Source organism: Neltuma alba, unplaced genomic scaffold (genome assembly GCF_004799145.2).
Source record: "Neltuma alba isolate B1F8T4 unplaced genomic scaffold, ASM479914v2 tig00013817_pilon, whole genome shotgun sequence".
Taxonomy (NCBI): domain Eukaryota; kingdom Viridiplantae; phylum Streptophyta; class Magnoliopsida; order Fabales; family Fabaceae; genus Neltuma; species Neltuma alba.
Genome location: NW_021637926.1, coordinates 1 through 14,111, shown reverse-complemented (window position 1 = coordinate 14,111; position 14,111 = coordinate 1). Strand labels below are relative to the sequence as shown.

At 37.9% G+C, this 14,111-nt stretch overlaps 1 long non-coding RNA gene and 1 pseudogene across 1 annotated transcript; one reads left to right on the top strand and one right to left on the bottom strand.

Moving 5' to 3' along the window:
* The first annotated feature begins 216 nt into the window (after positions 1 to 216).
* Positions 217 to 11,004, top strand: LOC114739238 (SAC3 family protein B-like; annotated as a pseudogene).
* A 953-nt stretch (positions 11,005 to 11,957) lies between these two features.
* Positions 11,958 to 12,893, bottom strand: LOC114739239 (uncharacterized). Its single transcript, XR_003739588.1, has 2 exons — positions 12,819 to 12,893; positions 11,958 to 12,743 (listed from the first exon to the last, which is right to left on the bottom strand). It is a non-coding gene; the product is annotated as an uncharacterized LOC114739239 (long non-coding RNA).
* Positions 12,894 to 14,111: the final 1,218 nt, after the last annotated feature.

The following is a 14,111-nucleotide window of genomic DNA, read 5'->3' as shown; positions in this document are numbered from 1 at the left end:
AAAAATTAATGTTAACTGTAAAAATAGTAATACTGATTATTAATAATTTTAATAGGACAACAGTGTTACTATATTAAATTTTTGGAATAAATTTACACTGAAAAAAACTGCTGAATGCCAAAAACTGCAGGTCTAAATTTGCAGCTCAACCTATTAATTTTCAAACCAAGGTTGTATTTACAAAGAAAAGAAATTATGGTCTAACTCGTAAGCTATTCTTGCTAGCAGCATGGGGAATGATTATATGCTTCTGGAATGCCATGGGCGGGCAACAAGCAAGAGAAAGGCTTCTTTGTCTGTAAATTATTAGTTGTGATTCAGAGAACGAAGTAATACGAGCTGAACACGAAGAAGTGGGTATTAGAAGGAGTTTCTCCCCCCTGACGAGTGGCTCACAGAGAAGCCTCTCTTTGTTTGGAACAAATGCGATAGACGAAAAGGAGAAGGAAGAAGTATCATGTCGTATTCGGGATTTGGGAAGGAATCAGGGCCCTCTGTGCCACCCAAATCACAACCAGCCTTTGGTCATACTAACACTTTCCTCCGTCCGCCGTCTTCTTCTCTCGCAACTCCAGCTTCTCCATATGCCACTTCGCCGTCACCTCCTAGACACAGGTATTTCGTTAATTCCATTACTTTTTCCTTGTCTTCCTGAAATATTCAAGACCGTTTCATCTTGGGATTCGACTAATTCTCCGTCAGTTTGTGGGAAAACCCAGTTGAAATCGAGAATCTTTTTTTTCTTCTTCCCGAATTATTGAAAAACATTAGGCGGTGAAATAGAGTTTGCACGTTGAATAGGGACACAGTAGGAAATTTGAGGATTTTGTTTCGTGACTTCTCGTTTTAGTACTGACATGATGTCGATTCTGAGAAGCTCCCTAATTTCATTTTACTTCAAGAGATTGTGATTCCGGCAACGGGTTTATGTAGGGATCACTCTTTGTTGTATGTTGCAAGCATTGTCGTGAAAGCTCAAGTTGAAGTCCATATATTAACAAGTATTATAGTATATGATCAGGTCTTTTTCCTTAGCAGTTGCTTTATTTTCCGAAAGAACGATTCTTTGTTCCTTCTTTGACCAAATCCTCTTAGAGTGGATATAATTTGTTACTAAATGTTGCGTTGCTGATAGTACTTATTGTCTTTAATATCCACTGAGTCTTCTGGTTTCAGTGCTGGGAAGAAACTATTTTATAGAGATTTGGATGCCCCTGCTCCTGAAAATCTGGCAGCAATTACAACACTTGCTGCCTCGCGGGATTCCACCACTGGCATTACAGCCAGAGTTTCTAGATCTCAAAACCCAGAAAAAACCAGATCTCCTCCCTTACCATATGCAGGCAATGATGCATCCAAGTACCCCGGTCAAGCTGTTCTGAGAAAGTGAGATCATTTTATCTTCATTATTTTTCTCTATATTATGTATCTGGGGTTTTTTCCTTCAATTTTTTGCTTAATTTAAATCTGAACTCAGTTGTCGATTGTGTAGACTGATAGGCTGTTCCTTAAGTATGAAAAGGGAAAGGAAATGAGGATGTGATTGGAAAATGATCCCTGCGCCTAATTACAATGATAAACAATGTCAAAAATGATAGGTGCTCTGTGTGTGCTCGCGTGCATCACATATCTTGTTTTATATGCAATAGAAAGGGTTTCCATTCCCCTCTGTGTGCTAAACTGGCCTTGAAAATATACCAATCCAGGTTTTGAAATGCCAACGCTAATGCACTATTGCCTGTATTTTCAATAAACATATTAATAACCATGCTAATCACTTCACAATTTCTTGAATTCAAGTTTATATTATATTGATTTGACTGACGTAAGTGGTTCAAGGTAAGCAGGCTTGATTGCCTATTCCCTTTTGGTAATCCTGACATCTGGAGAATCTTGTAGTAAGTAATTTTTACACATGTAATGTGCTATTAGTATGTGTATAAATCTGTCATACATGCGAAAAGAAAAAAGATGAAGAGGTATTGTCACTAATGTTTATTATCTGTTGAGGTCTGTTCTCTGTATGCCTACTTTCTGTACAATTTGGCATGTGGGGTATTATTGGGATGGGAGATAGTTTGTCGTATTGTCTTCAAGCCATTTTGTACTTACAGTCTGCTGCTCATATACTTTAAGCTCTTGGCTCTTGTGTTCCCCAAAAATGACTTTGGTTGATGACTTTATCTCATTTGCCTTTCTAATTTATTTGAGGCTTTAACTTCTGCTTTACTTGCTGATTGCAGCAGCACCTCAAATTTGCTTACTGATGGCCATAGTCAGTCACTGCATCTGAAATCACAATCAACTCCTTTGGTACCTGTAGGCTATCAACCTGTTCGGAGTTTTCGGCCTTCTGTTGCTCTTCAACAGTAAGTTTTAGGTTTTTCTATTTCATCTCCTTGCATTCACTGTATTTTTGTCGTTATGTGTGTACACTTGTATATGATTTACGAAGTTAATATTGAAATCTTGTATTGTTGAAATTGAAGTCTTGTCTTGTATTTAGGCACTATCGTTGTGCAGTAAATTGTCAAAAGATGCTTCTGTAATATTTTGCTTGTGCTTCATGAGCACTTATTCTGTATGCTGAAATGCTCTCGCTTTCCATAGCTTGTTAAACCTTGTTTTGCCATTATTACTCCTGTTGAAATATGGCAATTCTCAATGCCCTGGTCAATATTGTATTTGCATGATCTAGGAAAAACATTGAGTTCAGTTGATGATTGTTGAAATCTTCCTTTGAGTGAAAGAAAGGGAGATAAGACAGGATGAATGGGATAATTATCAACTTTGGTGAGTTCCCTGTGCGTCTATTCATTTTAATAAATCTAAGTTACTATGGGGACTAGATGGTATGAGATGCCACCATATGGGGTTGACTGGTGTGGTATGTAAGGATAATCTTTCTTTTAAGGGTGGGTTCTCCACGGACAGTGGGGTCCCTATAATAAATGAAGAATAATACAATACAATAAACACAAGGCCAGTTCACTAATGTGTCAGCCAATATCTATCCCACCCATCACACTATTATAACACTGCCCCTCAAGTTGAAGATTATAGAAGCTTCAGTTTGTTGCGAATAAAAACAAAGTAGACACTAAAGAAAACCCACAATTAGGCACCTAGACACTTGCATCATGATTCAAGAACTTCAGCAGTTACCAATTCCTCTAACATTGTTCGCCTCTCTGAAACAACTTTGAAAATTCGTGAACATGCTTACTGTAGGTGGCTCTGACATGCTTCTATCTGTTCTACTTGGCCATGTTGTCCAACTCACTTGCAGATCTGTTATAAGCTTTCAATTTACTTCCCTTGGGTAGTCCCCCCAGCCTATGATACTGGGTTACAGAGTGAGACAAAATGTTGAAGAATTATGTGTTTATTTTGTTCAAGGATATTGTAGTTTATTACTGTCTAGGAGTTGTTTGATTATCTCTTAAGATTATTAGATAAGCCAGAGGGAAACAGGAATTTTGCATTATTGCCTCATATGGAGGATGTAAGGATAGACTCTAAATAGCTGGATTTTTTTTAGAAGGCAAGTGAAAGATTAGAATCAGTTTCTTTGGCTACCTATATTGCCTACTAGTCTCAGATCATTTATCAATGACTCCTTTTCATGGTTCAAGCTGATGTCAGGGTTTTATGTTCTTTGTGAATCATCTTACTGAACTATTAAGAAAAGTGGGGAAACCCTTGTTTCAGGCTCCTTTCATTTTACAAGACTAAATTATGCAAGCGCTGAGGAGGAATGTTGTACTAAATTGGTCTAAAGATAGTCCTATTTATTGTTGACTTAAATATTGTCTCAAGTTGTTTATAAACTTATATAGGCTGCCTGCCATTTGCTGGCTTTCTTGCATGGACAATGCTTTCTTACTACCTCGGATGTCTTAAATGCCTTCCATGTTCTTTTCCTGAAGTTATTCTTGTTATGTATGTAGGCCAGCTGTAGCTTCCGGTACATTGGGTAACCTGGCCAGTCTATCAGGCAGTTATACCAGCTCACCGGAACATCAGGTCCAATCCTTGGTCTCAACCCAGGTTGTTTCTCATAATCCTCGGGGTTTTGTGAGTGAAGTTAATGGCTATCAAGTCAGAACTAGGTCCCCTCCTTTGCCATTAGTCAAATCTAACGAAGTTTTGCAGCATAATTATACTGTTGCTCAGAAAGATTTGATGAGGTAAATCACATTATTTTTTGTGATCCTACATGGTTCTTATTTATAACTTGCATAAGTTGTCAGAGTTCTAAATGTATCTGAGTTATGTAGAGTTATGACCCCAGTGCATTTGATCTTTAATCTAGATTCCCTATAGCAGTATGAAATCCTAAAGAATATTCACATGCTTGTAAATTCCTAGGAAGCATTTAATTATATGCGGATCCGAAGGTGTGAATAATAAATTTCAATTTATTTAAGGCGCTTTCATAAGCGTTTGGTTACATGTTGGAGTGCTATCAGTATCTATAGGTTGGATTGAAATGGACTTGTTGTCTGACAAGGTCATTTGTGCTGAAAGAGGAGGTATAAAGAATTTTTTGAGTTAAAACCTCCTTACCAGATGTGTTTTTAGATGTGACCAATGTACATCAATGAAGACTCTATTGGCTTCATTAAAAGTCACAGATGCTATTATTAAAAAAATTGTTGCAGATATATCGTAAAGGCCCTGAACTATCAAGATAGTTTGTGAGAGAGAATTTATACACAGGAACATTGTGGCTACCTTATGAGAACTATCAAGCTCATGAGAGTTGGTGTTTAAAGGAAAATGATAAGATTGACTTTCTTGAGTTGCAATGCTTTTTAGCATACATTATTATTTATATCTCACTTGCAAAGAATAAAACAGCATGTACATATAGATAACCTGTTCTCTGGTTTCCATTTCAGGCCTTCATCTCCTCCTAATTTGGGAAATACGTCTAGCATTATAAGGAGTGGCCCTCACGCACAAGTCTATAAAAAATCTTCACCACCTGCTACAGTTTCCGAAGCTGCATTAAACAGCTCCATCAGTTCCTCTACTCCTAAAAGAACAAGATCACCTCCTCGAATATCTTCAAGTGATAAAACTCTTGAAGGAAAAATCAACTCCTCAAATGACAATTCTGAACGGTAAGTTATTAGGTACATTGGTGCCATCGTTTTTCACTATGGAGGTTCTTTGTCATCACATTATGTCTTTGATGGTCTTCATTCTTATTGTTTCTTTTAGCGAAATGTTAGCCAAGGCAAAGCGTTTAGCTCGGTTCAAGGTGGATCTAGGCAAATCTGAGCAGAGTGATTCTGATACTGCAGACAGGAAGGCTTCTGCAAGTAGAAATGAACAATCTCTGTCAGAGGAAAAATATGATGGTGGCCATTCTATACAACCAACTGTCAATGTTGCTAATGGCCATGCTTTGTCTGATTCTGAAGGCCTCAAGACGTCCAACATAATTATTGGCTTATGTCCAGATATGTGTCCTGGTATATTTCTCAGGTTTTAAATCTAAAAGAAAATTTGTTAGAACTTCTTTTTTGGTTCTATCTGATATCTTTTTTTTTTTTTTAATAGAAACTGTATATCCATTAATCACAAAAGTTTCTATCTCATATACCCAGTCTGCAAATGAAACAAATTTCATGCTGTTAAAGTCTTTTTCTAATTTGTTGTTAGAAAGATCATATTGGAGAGAGTAGTTCATTTTGTCGAAAGCCAACAAGTGTACTATTTTCTGGGGAAAAGAAGGGAATGTTTATTTTTTTTTATTTGTTCATTTTTCAGAGTCAGAGAGGGCAGAGCGTGAAAGGAAAGGGGATCTTGATCAGTATGAACGAGTGGATGGGGATAGAAATGTAACCAGCAGAGTTCTTGCAGTTAAGAAGGTAATTATCATGTAACTGTCATTTTCTATGAAGCACTCATTGCTCTTTTTGGGAGGTTATTATAAAATATTCTTTAATAATATTCATTAATGGGGTGAAACATGGCAGTATAATAGGACAGCAGAGAGGGAAGCAAGCTTGATTCGGCCTATGCCTGTTCTTCAGAAAACAATTGATTACCTGCTTGATTTGCTAGATCAGCCGTATGATGAAAGGTTTCTTGGCATGTATAACTTCTTGTGGGACCGGATGAGGGCAATTAGGATGGACCTGAGGATGCAGCACATTTTCAACCAAGGGGCTATAGCTATGTTGGAACAAATGGTGCTTTCTTCTTTGAATAATGTTAATGCCTTTTTGTTGCATACATGTCCATTAGTCTTTGGTTCTAGTGGCAATTAATATGTTAGACTGCAGTTTAAAGATCATGGGTTCAATATCCATTAGGTGTACTGCGTAGTAACAGAATAAGTCATTCACATCTTGTAAAATGACCAATCAAATTATAGCAGCACATAATGCTCATGGATTTTGTGGGAGAGGCTAGTTGTGGACTATGAAATTACTCTTCTATTATCAGTCTAAGCTACTTATTCTAAATCATGCTTATATTTGTTTGATTTGGCTTCAAAATTGATTCCTCATCCTGGGTGAGGTTTATTTTCCTCTTGGTTCTATACAGCTTTTGTGTTTCTGGGGTCTCAGAGATTGTTCCTGAGTCTCTGTTTGTTGCACCAATTCTGGACCTTGTATTATTTTCTTCTAACGTGCAAATATTGTGTTGGCCAAAAAAGTCTTGTGCAAATCCTGGTCTTTTTTCTGAATTGTGATGAAGTTTCTTCTTTTGACGTAGTTCTGCTTGGGGCGCTTATGGGTTTTTATAATTTAAGATAACGTCTGCTGCAAAAAGCATTCATTTATTGGAAATTCTGCTAGCTTAGTCAAGAAATGCATCTGTTAGGTGGTATATAAATGAAGCATATTTGATTTTAAATATTAATGAAGCTGCTGGTTGCTCTGATTTCAGATAAGATTACACATAGTTGCAATGCATGAATTATGTGAATACACAAAAGGGGAGGGCTTTTCAGAAGGATTTGATGCTCACCTGAACATTGAACAGATGAACAAAACTTCAGTAGACTTGTTTCAGATGTATGATGATCACAGAAAGAAGGGAATAAATGTGCCAACAGAGAAGGAGTTTCGAGGCTACTATGCTCTCCTTAAATTGGACAAGCATCCTGGTTATAAAGTAAGTGATCTGTATAGTAAATCATCTTTAAGGTTTCTATATGATAATAGATAGATTGGTGAAAACTAGTTCTGCTAGGTTGAACCGGCAGAACTCTCTCTTGATCTTGCTAAGATGACTCCTGAGACCAGGCAGACTCCAGAAGTTCTGTTTGCCCGCAAAGTAGCAAGGTTGTAATTTCCACCGAAGTTAATTTACTTTGGCTATTATGTTTCCAGTCTGATCATTATTTTTCCTTTGCCTGTGCAGGGCTTGCCGAACTGGTAATTTTATTGCCTTCTTTCGGCTTGCTAGAAAGGCAAGTTATCTTCAAGCGTGTCTAATGCATGCTCACTTTGCAAAGGTATGTATCATTGTTACTTTTTGTGTTTAGTGAATTGCATAATGTGTTATGGGGCTCAAAACAAACCATGAACCTAGGGTAATATTTGTAGACTCTGCATGCACTTCCCTAACTTAAGTGGATGAATACATACAGGTGCTCTTGGAAAGTGCTACTTAATTGAAGGCAAGCTAGTGCATTTTCTTTTTCTAGGATGAGACGTATATGGTTTATTTGCTCTATGAAATTAATCATTTGATGCATGAAAAACAAACTATACTTAATTACCAAAAGAAATACTAAGCATGAACACCCCCCCAAAAAAAAAAGCAACAAAAAAACCCAGTTAAGTTCATTGATTTCACCTTTTGCATTGTCTAAATAACTGTTATTTAATTTTCTCTTATGGTGAATCAAACTCATTTTTTTATATGCTTTGTCATCTTCACCAGTTGCGTACCCAGGCACTTGGTTCTTTACATGCTGGTTTGCAAAATAACCAAGGTCTCCCTGTTTCGCATGTTGCTAACTGGCTTGCTATGGAGGTAATTTTCTTGCTTTGACTTGGAGAAATGCTTTTTCTCTTCATTCTTTCCTTTTGTCTTGAGGAGGGCATTGGGTGGAAGGATTTCCCGACGTCGTCTTACATGTGGATTTGTCACCAAACATAGGATGAGGACATAGACGGCCTGCTAGAGTATCATGGGTTCTTGGTGAAAACATTTGAAGAACCATATATGGTGAGGGAAGGGCCATTTCTCAATATTGATAATGATTATCCCACCAAGTGTTCCAAACTAGTTCACAAGAAAAGGTCAGAAACGATAATAGAAGATGTTTCACCCTCAGATCAAGTTGTATTGCCACCTGTTGAGACAACAAACAAGATCCAGATACAGAAGAAGTATGAGAATGAGCAACAATCTGTCAAAGAAGTTAGTTCAATTGAGAAGGTTGATGAAGAAATGGCCGACTCTGAAGCTATTTTGTCCCCAAAGGATGGTAGATCTGGAAGGAAATTTCAGGAAATGCCGATTGCAGTTGAACATAGTGAAACTGATCATAGTTTTACTATGCCTTTTTCGTCACCAATTGGCTTCTTTAATCGTGGTATACCTGAACCACAGCCAACCAGATCTGTACTTACTAAGCGTACTAACTCTGATGCTATATTCACAAGCTCTCCTAAGAGAATCTTTCATTCAGAGCTGGATGGAAGGCTCCTTGAGAGTGTGACAAAACTGTCTCCATCAGAAAGCTCAAGAGGATATGGCTTTCATTTTCTGTGGCTGATACTGTGCCCCAAGGTGCATCTCAAGATGAACCTCTACTCGTTAACCAAGTAAACGAAGATGAAATTGACGAAGCTGAAGAAAATGATCTAGATGAAGAAATTTCTGCAGCTAAGCTCAAGCTATTCTTAAGGTTTTCTAGCCTTGTTTTGTTGCCTTTTTTTGTTACCTAACTTGCATTTGTTATGTTTGTTACTTGTTTGAAGTCAATCTATTTTATATGTCTACCCTGTCAGGTTATGGAAGAGACGGACGTCAAAGTTGAGGATGCTACGTGAACAAAGGAATTTGCAGCAAATGCTGCATTGGAGTCGTTGTCACTGGGACCACCTATACGACATTACATTGGTGTAAGATTGCTAAGCGTGAATTTAAACCAATTCTGCTGTGCATTTTCTTTTTACATTAGCTGCAGGGTTAGTGAGAGTTTTCTTGTAGGGCTGATTATGATTTAGTGACCCCTTTATTGGCACTTTTCCCCTCTTTATTTTTGCTCCAATTTATGTTTGTGTATATATATACTTTTACATAACTATCAAGACCTTTACCGATCCTTAACTTAGTATAATGTACTGACTTCCTTATCTTTTTTACTCTCTATGTAGCAACCAAGCAACTTTGACAAGTTTGACGTTGATGAAGCCGTGAGAGAGAGATACGAAAAGCAGGAAAAGTCCTGGGCAAGACTTAATATTTCAGAAATGGCGGTGACATACTACGAAGAAGAAGAAACTCAGGTGTCAAATGTTTGTGCTGGAAAATTATCCTCTGTTCTCAGGCGGACAAAGGACTTAAAATGGGTGCAGCAGGCTCGTGGTTGATCTCAAAGCTCATGCCTTCCTGTGACGAGGATGTGGTTATTTCTTCGCCTGGCCTGACAATATGGGAAGAAATGGGTTCCTGGGCAATGTGGTGCTGATCCTATTTGCTGCTTCTCTGTAATTAGGGACACATCTTTCTGTGTTGGAGATGATGAAACAGTATCTGGGGCAAGTGCAGTTTTATTCTTGTATCTGAGAGCATCCCATGGAAACTTCAAAGAGTTCAACTCCATAATATTCTCACGTCAATTCCCACTGGTGCTCACTTACCCCTTCTGATCTTATGTGGTTCATATGATAAAGGATTTTCTCCTGTTATAATTAATGAACTGGGCCTTGATGATATTGATAAATCCCGCGTTAGTGGCTTTCTGCTTGTCTTCCCTATTGAGAATCAACAGATAGAACACTTGGGTGGATTTTTCAGTGACAGACGATTAAGAGAGGGGCTGGAGTGGCTGGCAGGAGAGTCACCCTTGCAGCCCGCCCTACAGTATGTGAGAGTGCGAGAACTTGTTCATACCTATCATAGTTCCTTGTTGAGGGTACTGTGTAGCTCCAATAACTCGAGGTTGGGTCCTACTGACTGTATCTCAGTGTTCAATGAAGCTTTAGATCGATCATTACAGGAGATTGTTGCTGCTGCTAATGCAAATCCTGCTGGTTGGCGTGTCCTGAGATTGGTATGCTTGACCAGTCTAGTTATGAGGATATATTGCTGAAAAACTACTTGCCACCATCAGGTTGGAGCTCCAATCCAAAAATAGGACAAATCATCAGGGCTTTCCAAGATTGCAAGCTCCCCTCGTTTGGTGATGATCTATCCTGGTTGGCCGTTGGCTCTAAAGCAAAACATGACATTGAGAACCTCAGGTTAAGGCTTGAAAGTAGCTTGATTCATTACCTGACCGATACTAGTAAGATCATGGGAGTCCCATTGGCAACAAAAGAGGCACATGTCATGCTGCAGTCATGTGCTAGACTCGAGCTTTGCGGCTCAAATTACCATATAGTTCCGCAGTGGACCATGATCTTCCGTCGAATCTTCAATTGGAGATTGATGAGTTTATCCAGTGGCGAAGTCTCTTCAGCTTACATATCAGAACAGACTCGCGTTTCTCCTCCGAGTTCAGATATGGATGTGAACTTTGAAGCTAATTCGCCTTCATTATTTTATCAAAGTGCGTCTTTGGATGAGATAATTGAAGTTGGATGTGGCTCTCCTATCCTCATGAAGAGTCAATCAAGGCCTCTTCAACTTTCACAGAACACAGATGATGTGATGAATGAAACTGTTAGCCCAGGTGATTTGAGGGATTCTGCAATGGATGAACTGCCCAGCGTTGATAACACAGTTTCCTCACATGGATTAGACAATGCTAGAAGTGAAGTCCTAACAAATGGCAAAGCAAACAGCGAAGCTGAGAAGTAAGCAGACTACTGGAGCAGTGCAATTTGCTGCAGAATGTCATAGATGAGAAGCTTTCTCTGTACTTCTGATCTGCTTAATGATTTTGTGATGCTTGTATTTTACATTACGCTGGAACAAATATAGAGGGAATTGCGTCAAAAGAAGAAAAAAAAGAGGGAGGATAAGAATATATGTTAACCCAAAGCGTGTTTTTAGGCAGTTTTGTCCAGAAAATGAGAATATCATGTTTATCTACCCTCCTGTCTGTCTCAACTCATGTAGAAAATGCAACTATAATACAAATGATAACCACTAATTCTTGATCGACATAAACCTGAATTTAGATGAATTTAGTAGTGTTTGGATTAGTTTTTTAAAAGTGATTTTCCAGTATATATGGTAAGTAGGTGACAAGGGTTTTGTCTTGATCAGTATAAAATCATTTTGTTTAGCTGCTTTGTGAAGTGTGCCAAAATAAGCAGCATACGGCATTCAGAATCCATGGCTACTCCTGGGTTGGGGAGCCAAGGTTTGTAGCTTGTACGAGAATGAAAACTCCAAAGGAGTTAAAATACGAAGCCAAGGTAAATGCTCGCTAATCTTATGCGGGAAATGAAGCAAGAATTGGATCAACGAATCACTAATTCAACTGTCAAATCATTAGTTGAAGCGACTAATTAAATCATATGAGACGACGCTTGTTTGATATCCACTGATCTAGTTTCATCGCTTCGCTGAGATTATGCGTATCTATAAATCATTGATTATATGCAAATTGGAGCGGACTTTTCGAAATAACCGCAATATACACAGGTGACAAGTATAATTTTGTCAGATGTATTGATGATGATTCATTTAACAAGGCATTTCAGAGCTGCACAGATTTGTGGAGAGAGAGAGAGAGAGAGAGATTAATTCCATTACTGCTTCTATACTATTACAAGTAATTTTTTTAATCCCGTTTAACAAACTGATAATGTAAAAGAACTTATTTATTGTCAACACTGAGAATTCAACATTTTGGAAGGCCACAAGGCATCAATGAATCTAGTAGAGAGACGTGGAAAAAAAATATCCAAAATGTGTTGGATTGAAAACTTGATTCCTTCACCTACCCAAGGAAAGGAAAATTAATAATTCGGCATTTTACATGGAATTGATCTTGCAATGCAAATAAAAAACGCAGATATTGTTCTGATTCACACAACAATGGAGCCGATCCAGCATCTGCACTGAGAGAACATGGATCTGCTTTGGATGCTAAAAAAAGGCAGTTCTGCCGACCCAGTTTGCCACCTTGTGTGTTTGAGTTTCCTCAGTTTGTAAGCACCCAGTGTGCTGCATAAGTTCCTTTTCCCGGAAAATCTCTAAGCAATTTCTACATGTTTTGTTATCAAGTCCTCCAATGAAAACATCCCAAGTAAATATTATTACAGCTCAGCATCACGTGAATCATTTTTTTCGCCAAAAGAGGACTTGGATTTAATATTTTCATTGGAGAACTCAATATGAAACATGTCAAATTCTTTACCTTGATCTGACCCTTCCTCCTTAATCCCGAATTGTCTTTAGGTTCCCTCTCAATGTTAAAATCTGGAGGGGCAGAGCCATCCCAGGAAACTGGCTTTGTGTGCTTCTCATGTGGTTCTATAATCTGAATTAGAAGAAAATTAACATTGACCAGTTCAGCTTTCTACATTCCAAAATGGAAGCCTTCAGCTGCCTAAGATATGCTCCTCAAAGCAGGAACCTTCAGTTGCCTAAAAAATAAAAATAGAGTCAGCATTTTTCTTGGTAAAAGGCAACAAATATATTGAATTAAAACTGAAGCTTACATAAGATAAGCCATTCATATAACTTTTTATTCTTGGAAATGAATGGATCGTATTACAAGTAGAAATGGTCTTCAAAAGAGGCAAGATCACTTTTGACAGCATAGCAGCTCTAATACCTATATTTGAGTCAATGGAAGAATCAAGCCACCATTTGAAACTTGCAATATGACTCATATGGAGCCAGTAAATATACAACAGTAATTCAAAAGAGTAAAACAGAATGAAGAAACCTACCACGTGGGAGAAATTACACAACAAAACTTGATGAAGCTTCCATAAAGCCTCTCTTCAATCACTGTAAATGGAAAGGGAAGGACTTAGTGTTGGGGATATTGTAATAAACTAGTTCTGAGCCCTTACTCAACCAATCTAAGTTTTGAACTGAAGTGGTCACCGACACTTATACTAGGGATCATAATCAGAAGACACCAAAAAAAACAAAAAAAGGCACTAACCTCTTCAACCGGTCTTTGGCATGATGGAGATGGGACAATTATAGCTGGGCTTCTCATTGAAACTACGTTCTGACAGCACTGTTGATCAGAGAGCTCACTCCTCACAGAACAATAAACATCCGATGAAGTGGTAGTAGATACTTCAGAAGTTCCTCTCCTTGCCCGCGTTGCCGTACTAACATTAATATTATCTACTCCAACTCCAGACGTACCTGCCTAAATGATCAAAACAAATATTAGTGGGCATACAATATACAATAAATGCACGATAGCAAATTACTAGCTTAGAATACCGACCCAGGAGAATTTTCACAATAAAAAGTCGTTTTCTTGCCATCTGTATTTTCTTAGGTGGTCAAAAATATTGATGGGCATACAAGATTTATTTAACATATTCATAAAAACCTATATGCAAGAATAAAAACATTAAAATTAAAAGAAGCCCTTGAATTGTTCAAGTAATCCATACATTAGATAGGCCTTTGATCTGAACTATGATAATTGTTATATCATCTGTTCGGTTTTCATGTCCAACCATAGTTTATATGCCTCTCCAGCAATGGCAGCACTGCTTCACCAGGATCTGTGTAGCTTGCTGCCTACATTATAAAAGTATCAGAATTTATCAAGAGAAATTATGAAGGAGGTAACAACAAAGTACATAGCATTTCAACTATGAACTTTATATAATGACTACAAGCCAGGTTCCACTATACATAAGCACTACTGTGAGAAGAGCTTATCATGTAAGCTTTACTGGCTTAAGCATGGTCTAAAATAATATCCCCCAGCGATCCTTAATGAGAAACCTAAAGTTGCCAAAAACATTTGATTAGGG